The sequence below is a fragment of the Melanaphis sacchari genome, unplaced genomic scaffold (genome assembly GCF_002803265.2).
Source record: "Melanaphis sacchari strain LSU unplaced genomic scaffold, SCAv2.0 Contig33_pilon_pilon, whole genome shotgun sequence".
NCBI classification, from domain to species: domain Eukaryota; kingdom Metazoa; phylum Arthropoda; class Insecta; order Hemiptera; family Aphididae; genus Melanaphis; species Melanaphis sacchari.
In genome coordinates, this window is record NW_020271205.1 from 1343371 (window position 1) to 1353927 (window position 10557).

The following is a 10557-nucleotide window of genomic DNA, read 5'->3' on the forward strand; positions in this document are numbered from 1 at the left end:
GTAATAATTGATAAGTAAATAATAATAATAATAATAATAATAATAATAACAATAAAAATAATTGTATAAAATAAACACCAGTTGGCGAAATATGTGATGGTTGCGCAAAATGGAAATACATTGGCGGTGAAATGGTGCGGTGGCTAAATGAAACGGCGGCTAAACGAGATATGACCCGTCCGTTGTCTTTACAATAAAAGAGCATGTCTTTTGTTTAGGCTAATAAATTGTCAAAACTTATGTTTTATTAATTAATATTAAAATCATTTAACGCCATAATAATAGGTACTGTACTTGGAAAGTGCGTTATTGTGACCATAAAAAACTCTTACTTAATATTTAAGTTAAAATTAATTAATTAACTCAATAAAATAGTACAATATTTATAATTCATAGTTAGTATTCCTATTGAAATATAATAGTAGTTATATTATTCAAATCAATTTATCTTTTTTAATAAAGATACACAAACAAATGAGGTTTCAGTATATATCAGTCACAAACTATTGATTATCTAGATATCTAATAGTTGCCATTGATCGTCCAAAATATAGCGTATTATAACGCCTAAAGCCATTCTATAAACATGCAGAGATAATTTCCGGTCAAGGATTCGTCTCGAGTTTTTGATTCGTATCGCTTGAGATATCAAACACAAACAACCTACTAGAACCTGCTGCATCGGAGATGTTGTAATGATGTAACCTACTATAATAGAATACTTAATAAAATATTAAATATACGTGTGTGTGTGTGTGTGTGACCAAATTTAATATATTATTTTGATTAATACATTGAATCTTTCTGTATTAAACGCACAATACACAAGCGTAGGTACGATTACAGGAACACTATTTCATTGGGTCACTATATGGCATAAAATAAGAGGTCTAGAAATGTGTGAATGAGTACCTATATTTTATCAACGTTTTTATCACATAACTACCAACACATTGTTGTTCGGGGATGCCTAGAATATTAAAATATATACAGTCAAAACGCGTTTTCCACTACTGTCAATATCAATGATACAACATACGAATACCTAAATTTCTGTTACTGTACATGACAATATTTACTTATTGTTTAGATTTGGGTCTAATGTGCACTTGTAACAACAAACTTTCAAAATAGTGCACCTGTGTTCTAGACTTCCCAAATATTAACTCACTATGACTTTGAATTAGTTACTTACAATTTAAAGTTAAGATTGAGATTGTATTTGTAATTCATTCATTATAATATTCTATAACTTTATTTTTGTTATATACTCTTGTATTTTTAATTATAATTTAAACAAATGGAATTTGAACTTGAAAGTCTTTAGGGTTGGTTATTATAACCAGAGTAACTTTTAATTGTATTGTCTAAATGATCTGGACTTAACCTGACAAGTTTCGAGCAACCAAGAACAACATATAATTCTCTATGGAATAATGCTATATTACAATGAGATGACCAACGGTCCAATATAAAATAATTCTTACTTCAAAATCACACAAATGCAATATAAACTCTTACTCCTCAGGAAGGTTGTGTTTCAATGGTAAAGTATTACGAATTTCACATGACAAATTTGATAACAAACATAAAATAGATAATCACTTTAAACGTTTCATAAAAGTTATACATATAAACACGCGATTTATAAAATTGATTGAATTTTTTTAACATTCTTACATTCTGATATTTCAATGAACTCATAATTTCGATATTGTAAATAAAAAATAATTAACAAAGTTTTTTTCGACTCATTTCGTAGTGATTAAGTAAATTTACTAGCTGTCATTAATAAATTCATTATATTTTAATGTTAAGTAGTTGAGTTATTTTATTGTTTCACTGTAAAAGTAATTAATTTTAATTATGTAATGGGTGTGTATTTAGATTGAAGTATGATGATTTTTAAAGCTTATAAAAGTTATTATAAATAGTTTTTTTTATTAAAAAAAAAGATATGTATATTAATATTTACGGTGATCCATTCAACATGAGACACTTAAAATAAATGTTTTATGTCAAATTAATCACTTCGGTTATTATACACACACACACACACACACACACACACACACACACATTTATGAAATTATTTTTCAATCAGAAATACATTTACAATATTGCAATTAATTGCAACCAATGAGAATTTAATTTAAGACTTATGGAAAAAATCCACATTATTGTACATTTATAAACAACTGTAGTATAACATCGATTGAGTAGTTTTTATTTAATTAATTTCTAAAGTTCAAAAGTATACTATTGCTTTTTTGTCGTTTTACTTAAGTTAAAATACTATACAAGAATGATATAACTAAATGCAGACATTCTATTATTTATATTCTAAAGTTATTTAATCGAATTTTAAAAGTAATTACATATTTTATAGTAGGTACCTATAGAATATTAGTGTATGATTAGTTAAGGTTTCAATTAAAAGCATATTTAAATAGACCTCACATAATATTAATAAAATATATTGTTTATGGTCAATTTAAATATAGTTTTACTAATAGAAAAAAATATTAATTAAAAAGTGTACAATGTGTCTATATAGTGTATAAACTGGTAATAAATTATTTTTCGATCATAAAAAATGAACAGCCGTTTAAATCACATGCATGGTATTTCTTGTTATTATTTCTATTGGTTATAAAACCACTATAATAATAAAACATAATATGCCATTTTCGATTAATAATGCAAAATAAATAGCTGTTATACAGCTGTCGTTACGTACCCCAGCAATTAATATATCTAAATTCATTTTTTGACATCTACAAATGTCTCTATGCGCTATATAACCAGTTTTACTACAAATTATTTGGTGATGGAAATATTATATTTTAAAATAGGTATTTAAACAAATATCTGAATTTTTGTTTTAATTTATGAATAAAGAAAAAAAAGTGGTCACTGTGATTAAAAAGATTAGCAAAGTAGCTAATTTGGTTACTTTTTAAAAAATAAAAAATTTTTTTTTATCAACTTTTATAACACTTTAGTTGTAATTTTATAAAAATATAGGTAGTGTATTAGTTTAACGTGATTTTGTTAAGCACTGCTACCTTACTCACGTTTCTTTTACGATTTATAAATAATAACTTTTTAACACTATACATACAAGATACAAAATAAATATATATGTATATTTTTTTTAGTCAATTGTTCATATTACTGATAAAAGTATTATAATACACTTATTACTTCTTCAATAAATTTAATATAACATCAAGTACGAATAGGTATTATGCAATAATTAAAAATGTGAACAAATATAAAGTTAGATGATTTGGAAAACTTAATTTATATAGTCATGTGGTATATTATATATATGTATTTACAATTTAGGAAAAAAACCAGTAGTCTTATTTTTATTTCCATTCTTTTAGATTATAAAATTATATTTTTCATTTACAAAAAATAAATCAATTAAAAATGTGTATTATTTTCACTTTTACAGTTATTAGTTCATACTTTCCTTATAATTTTAATTTTAGATTAACTCTAGACCGCAGAAGAATCTATATTAAATAAAATACAAATACCTAAATGAAACACGTATTATGTAATGACATAAATTATATTTAATGTTTTGGCGTTATGTGATAAAATTATTTCTATGATTGAAGAACATTAGATGTCCGTATTATTATTTCAAACAACGAGTGATTTATTACACAATATATCATAAGTAGATACACTAGAAATGTACCATGTACTATGTACATAATATGTTGTAATGTATATTATGCAGACGACCTCACGACATTATTATATTTTCCTATATGATATTACCACCCCATAGCTTTTTAATGGTTATATTATGGTAATGCACATTTTAACATTTTACCTGGACCCTGTATAAGACAATTTATGAATATTTATAAATAATTTTTGAGGTTTGTTTTTCGAAAAATGTAAATTTGTGTTTATTGAAGTGTGTCGAAATAAAAAAAAAAAATCAAACGCAAATTATTCTATTCAAAAGACAAACACGTGGTACATAATATAATAAGGTTTGATAACACTGGACGTAAATTTAACATTTTACCTCGAACCAAATTAAAAAATAAAGATCACTTGCTTTTAAAGTAGACTTTAAGCACCAAATATTAAATTAATGTTCATCAAATATTTTAAATTTTAGTTAAAAACACTTAAGTTAAATCCAAAAAATAAAGACTGTGTTTCCACTCTTAATAGTAGCGTCTTATATGTACTTGGAAATTTAATACTACGACAAATGAAAATATAACAATATGACATCGAATAACAACTATATGGTGATTAAAATTTGAAGTATAATATTATATGTATTGCACTGGAATCATTATATCAATAGCTGTTTTTGATTCATCGTTTAAGGTTTTACTGTCTATGTGATACAAACATGATATAAAATAATATAAGTTTTGAAATATCGACATGGCAGTAATATAAATTGTATTTACTTGTTCAAATTGTTAATAAATTCATACCGACGATAATCTCTGTAGTAACATCACGTTGTTACTTATTAAATTGTATTCAATCTACGACCGGAAGGTTCGATAAGGTTGCAAAAATCCATATCAGAAATCAAACTCAAATTATTTACAATACAAATCGAATATATTTTAAATTGTTCATGCTATATATTATAGTATTAATAAAGTATTATCAAAGACGGCATGTCAACTTCAAAATTTCAAAATATTGATGTTAATTTATGAATTTTTAATAACACATAAAAAATTAAGTTATATTCAGTTCTGAAAAAGCATTTTAAATATTAATAACAAATTAAGTTTGAAATATCTCATTCTAAAAACAAAAAATTATAATATCACAATATCATTAAAAGAGCTGATTGACTTTCTTCTATTAGCCAATTAATTTTCTTCGTTTATTTTGGTTTTGAATAACTCTGTGTTTAGTTATTATATATTTGGAAACAATAATAAATTGTCGTAGTTAAAAAAGTGAAAAACAGTGCTGATTGGAACTTACGCAAAACCGAGCTTATTGAGATTTCTTCTTGGTTCAAAATTGTCAAACAACTTTTGGTGGTTATTCTTTAAATTGTTTAAGACGTCTTTTAATAAATAAAACATAATCCGTACGATAAATATATTTTCTTTGTCATTTAAAATTCAAATAAATTAAATTGTTTTTAAAAGTTGTCTCTAGTTATTAAATTATTTGATTTTTACATCATATTATCTCAGTATAAATGGAAATTGAAATAAGGTTTTTAAACTAATACGTATTTTTATTTATTATTTTACTTTTATTGTATTCCTATAACATCTAATAACAGTTTTTTAAATTATAAAATATAACTAATAATATTAGTGTAGATCCAATAAGATTCTTAGTTGATACTGAATTATATAGTAAATATTTAAATTGTATTTATAACTATTGTTTTTTACCTTTTTGATATTTCTACCTGGTGAAAATTGAATAAATTGCATAAATATATTTAATTGGCGATGTAAAGAAGTTATAACTAATTTATGATTTTTTTTATTTTTATACTACAAGTATGTTTGTAAAATAATTTATTTATATAAACAAAACAAAACAAGTACAGATTACAAGTCACAGTAGAATATTAATTTTCAGCAGTTAATTTATAAATTTTTGTACACACCATTATATTAAAAAAGGTGTAATTTTAATTTGTAACTGTTTCTTAAACATTAATATCAATATAATTTAGCAATAATGTTTACGTGTTAGCTTTTGCAACAACTTATATTCAGTGTCAGTTACACACTTAGTTTGTACATTCTGCAACGTAATTGCACACACAAACACACACACATACTTATACACATAGATTATATTTATCTACATTTTAGTAATATATACTGCACTAATCACCACTTCATGTGTTAGATTAGATCTTTATTTAATTCCAATATTAAAAAAAAAGGAACGAGAGATCTTCAAATGGAAATAATCCTTAGACGTATATTATCAAGTGCATCATAAATTCTCACGGGCCACAGTAAGGTAAGGTGAGTGACAAGGAGAAAAAGTAATCACACAAAATTCGTTTATTTTATCATGTTGGCTGGGAAATTAACCATCTGGTGCCCCACCAAAAGAACACGACGGGCATTAAGGTTTCGATTCCATTTTTTTTTTTTTTTTTAATACCAATGTTTTTGCTAATGATGAAACGTTCTTTGAAACATTAAAAAAAAACCCTTTCGTCGTCGTTGTCCACGAGTTTAGAGTTTATTTTTTAATTTCGTTGTGTCTTTGATTATTATTTTACTCACTTTTTTTAATATCGCCCCCCTTCGAGCCATTAGCCTTTGTTAAATGCGTTCACAAACGACGAAAATAATTTTACGCAATTTTTATGTTTGATTCTATTGTCCAGCAGTGTATAAATACGTGTTAATCTGCCGTGTCTGTTTCGAGACTGTTTTTATTCATTTGGTGCGTAATGACTAAACCCACAATCACTGCGTGCAAACAAAGGGTAAATAAACCAGTCGTAGTAAAACGGTCTTAATGACAAAAATTAAGCTTTTATGTTTGAGTTTTTTTTATATTTTTAAAGTATAAAAGTGGATACAATTCTGGGTGCTCTGCTAAATAAGAGGTATCGAGTGGGTCACTGCAATGAATATTTTAAACATAAATTTATTGATATATTATTATTACAATAATCGATTCTGGGTGAAGATTCGTCAGTTTATATCACTAAGTATATTTTATGGAACTTTTTTTTTCTGATATTGCAATTAATGTAATTTATTTCACTAATATTATTAAGGTAGGTCGATTTAATTTTTACGAAAAATATGGAATTTATTTTATTATTAATATTAACTATTTTAACAATATATTATATTATATAATTAATAATAAATTTTTTGTTGTTATGTTACAGCAGTGGTTTTCAACCTTTTTAACAATGTAGCATACTTCTTTTCTTCTACAAAATGTTTGCGGTATACCAATTCATATAATACGTGAAGTATATACTTTTATATATAATACATATATATTTATAAAATATTAACTCCATTAATAGATTTATCGCGGCACACTTCAAAGGCGTTCGTGGCACACCAGTATGCTGCGACACACCGGTTGAAAACCACTGTGTTACAGGATATAAAAGCATGAAGTAATACCATCATATCATACGAGTAAAACGATAAAACAATCTTAATATGTTCATAATTTAAATATTTAATATACTAAAATCAATAAATCAATCTGCATATCTTAAAAATGGAATAATACATAATGAAATGCATACTACAATCATGCGCAAGCATTTTAAGATTTCACGAATTAAGTCTTTAAGTTATTACAAAATAATCAACAAAATAATTCTTCATTTAAATATGTAATACAATACAAATTTCAACTTACAATTTCTAAAAAAAAATTATTTTAATTTTGTGGTTTTAGTAGAAAATACTTAACAGAAAACTCGTTTTAAATGTTCAAGTTTTAGCTATAAAAATTAAAAATTTACAAAGTGTTATCTACAAAATAATTTAAAAATTTCAAACATTCATGTCTTTGGCAAATCCTATTAATATTTGAACTTCAAATGTTTAAAAAATAATATGCATAACATTATAGGATCTTTAATATTTTTCAAATAGATATAATAATAACTTAAAAGCATTCCTTTATTTCCAAGCTTTATGTTTGAAGTTTTCACAAATTAAGTTTTTGAATCGTCAAAAAATATCTTAAACCGTTATTTATCGTTTAGATGTGCAATTTCTTCAAAATTCTAATTAAAATTTTTATACAAATATTAGAATAACTTTTGTGAAATTTTTTATTACATTTTTAAACTCTTTTACTGGACAAAAGACTGTTATTGTCATTAAAATAAAATCTAACAAATTCAAAAATTTCATTGTTTAAAAAAATCAAAAAGTTCTATAAATATTTACTGTTAACGTAAAAATAAATTCTTCATTTTATAGTATTATAAAATATATTAATAACTATTAGAGTATTTATTCAAATATAAATTTATTCAATAATATTTCAATTATAACATCATTATTTACTGATATGTATTTTTTTTATACAGATAATTTTAAATTTTAAAAACAAATAAACCTACAACTTGTACTCAAATTTTGTGTATAAAAATAAAAATTGAAAGATTATTTTATTTGATGTACCAAAATAATATAATTACAGGTATCAGAGTATCTATCTATGTAAATAATATAATAAAAATGTAAAGTGGCTACTCATTTTTTTAGGTCATGCGTAAGTATAAGCATCCATATTACGCATAAAAACTATAAAATGAGATTACAACTAAGCCGATAAAAACAGCGAACTCAGTAAACATGAGTAGTTATACATCTTCGGTTTCACTTTTAGTATTGTTATTTAAGTTAAGTTCGTAAGCCCAATTAAATAATATTTTCACTTGAAATATCAGAAAAATATTTATTAAGTAAATACCAATTTATATTAATATATTAATATATGAATATAATGCGTATGTTAATAAAACTTAAATTTGGTACCTATAATATATTTCAGACAAATATAATATTTATATTATAGGTAGATATATGGTTATACAAATAAGTATGCAAAAAGTATAAGCAACTTTTATTTAAAAACGAATAGATATTTATAAAAAATTGTAAATACTTATTTAATTATCCTAATTATCCTAGTAGCTGAAATTAATTGTTAAATAATACAAAAATCCTGAAATAGTCACCGACTAAAAGCTATTAGCAAAAAAAAAAAAAAATACAAAATAAAAAAATCAATGAATGGGTTAAAATACATTTTGAAAAAAATGGACAAGTTGATACTGTTAATTTTTATAGTAGAAATCGGATAGGTCTTTGAAATGGATAAGTTAAATTTGAATTCAATCATAATAATTCATATTTTAGTATGCAAAAATTATTTTGAGCAGAGATAGTCTGTTTACCTAAATTACTAAGTACATTTGTTAATGAGTTTTTTAATATATTTTCAAAAAGTAATTTGTTTTACTACTAGTTTTATGGCGTCTTATTTATTTTTTTCTTGAAAACATCGTATTTATTATATTAGATACTTATTTTTAATTATTGTTATTAATATTTGTGTTAATACTACTTTACTGTAAAATAACATAAATAGGTTCATAGTATAAATAAATCATGTCTTAAAATTAATCTTTATATATATATATATATAAGAAATGTTTTCCTTAAACATACTACTGAGAGACATTTTCAAAAAAGTACGCATGCAAATTAATATAATCAATAATCGATATTCAATCTTCAAAAGCTTCATGCAATCGGTAAAGTAGTACTAGGTAATCCATTCCTTTTAAGAATTATTTGATCAAACTTTAAAATTGGTCTTCAGATATTTGGTACCTAACTACAAAATTGTGACATAAATTTTTAAAGCATTTTGGAATAATCCCTATAGAATTAAAAACATGGCATACGTGATACATTTTATATTTAATTTATAAAGCAACATATTAATTTTTAAATTCATGTCGATTTCACAAAATACTTTTTGAAATTTTTGATAGACTGATTATTTGTTAATGAAAAAAAAAAAAAAATCACTAAATCATTGTAAATGTAAGAGTAATACAGTTTTTTTCTAAATAACCTAATAGGCTTAAAATAATATTTGTACATATATGTATAAACCTATATTATCATTAAATATTGTTTTATCATATTTGTTTATTTATGTAAGTAAATATCATGATGTAAACTTTAAGTATATTCAGCGATGCTTTACATTCTTTTCTGAATATAATATCATTATATCATATAAATACCCGCATATTTAGTGCATATGTGAATGGTTTTTCGATCAAATTTGAGTAAGTATATTATACATAACATGCATTATTGGGTCCAATGCGCACAAATTATCATAACACATCGTTTTAATGAATGTTCCAGATTTTCCATGTTACGATGATTTACGTATGTACAAAGCGAACACTCATAATATGACTAGAAAGTTCTGATGGTACGCAAAATAATGTGCAATATATCATGTATTTACAATACACACATTGCGTATATTATTTGGCAGTTGTAGCAAATGCAAAATCAACAATATCAGAAATATTATTTTGCTTATTTAGATCTTTTTCGGTCCACGACACAACGTTAAAATTTGCATGGTTGTAACATGAAAAATTGAAGTAATAATAATAATTATTAGTTTAAAATACCTATTTTGTTTATTATCTTGTTCAGTTTTTATATGCAGTCGATTATATCTACCATGGAAATTTGATCTCTGATTAAATATTATAAAGACGGCATTCATAATTTAAGATTAGTACATTTTAATAAACAAGCATCCATATTATGATTACTAAACTAAATTATTAAATTTTTGTATTATAATATGTTAATTTATATTTGTTGTTAAAATAAATAAAGTTGCCTAAGAAAAAAGTATCTAATTAAATTAATTTTATTCCATATTATTTATTTTTATTAATCGTAAAATATATTATTATTATAATGACCAATACAGAGATTAGAAAAATATTGAATTATTTAACATTTTTTTATT

At 23.7% G+C, this 10557-nt stretch overlaps 1 long non-coding RNA gene across 1 annotated transcript; it reads left to right on the top strand.

The window, feature by feature from the left end:
• Positions 1-6231: 6231 nt before the first annotated feature.
• On the top strand, positions 6232-7217 carry LOC112596725. Its single transcript, XR_003114790.1, has 3 exons — positions 6232-6481; positions 6896-6982; positions 7040-7217. It is a non-coding gene; the product is annotated as an uncharacterized LOC112596725 (long non-coding RNA).
• Positions 7218-10557: the final 3340 nt, after the last annotated feature.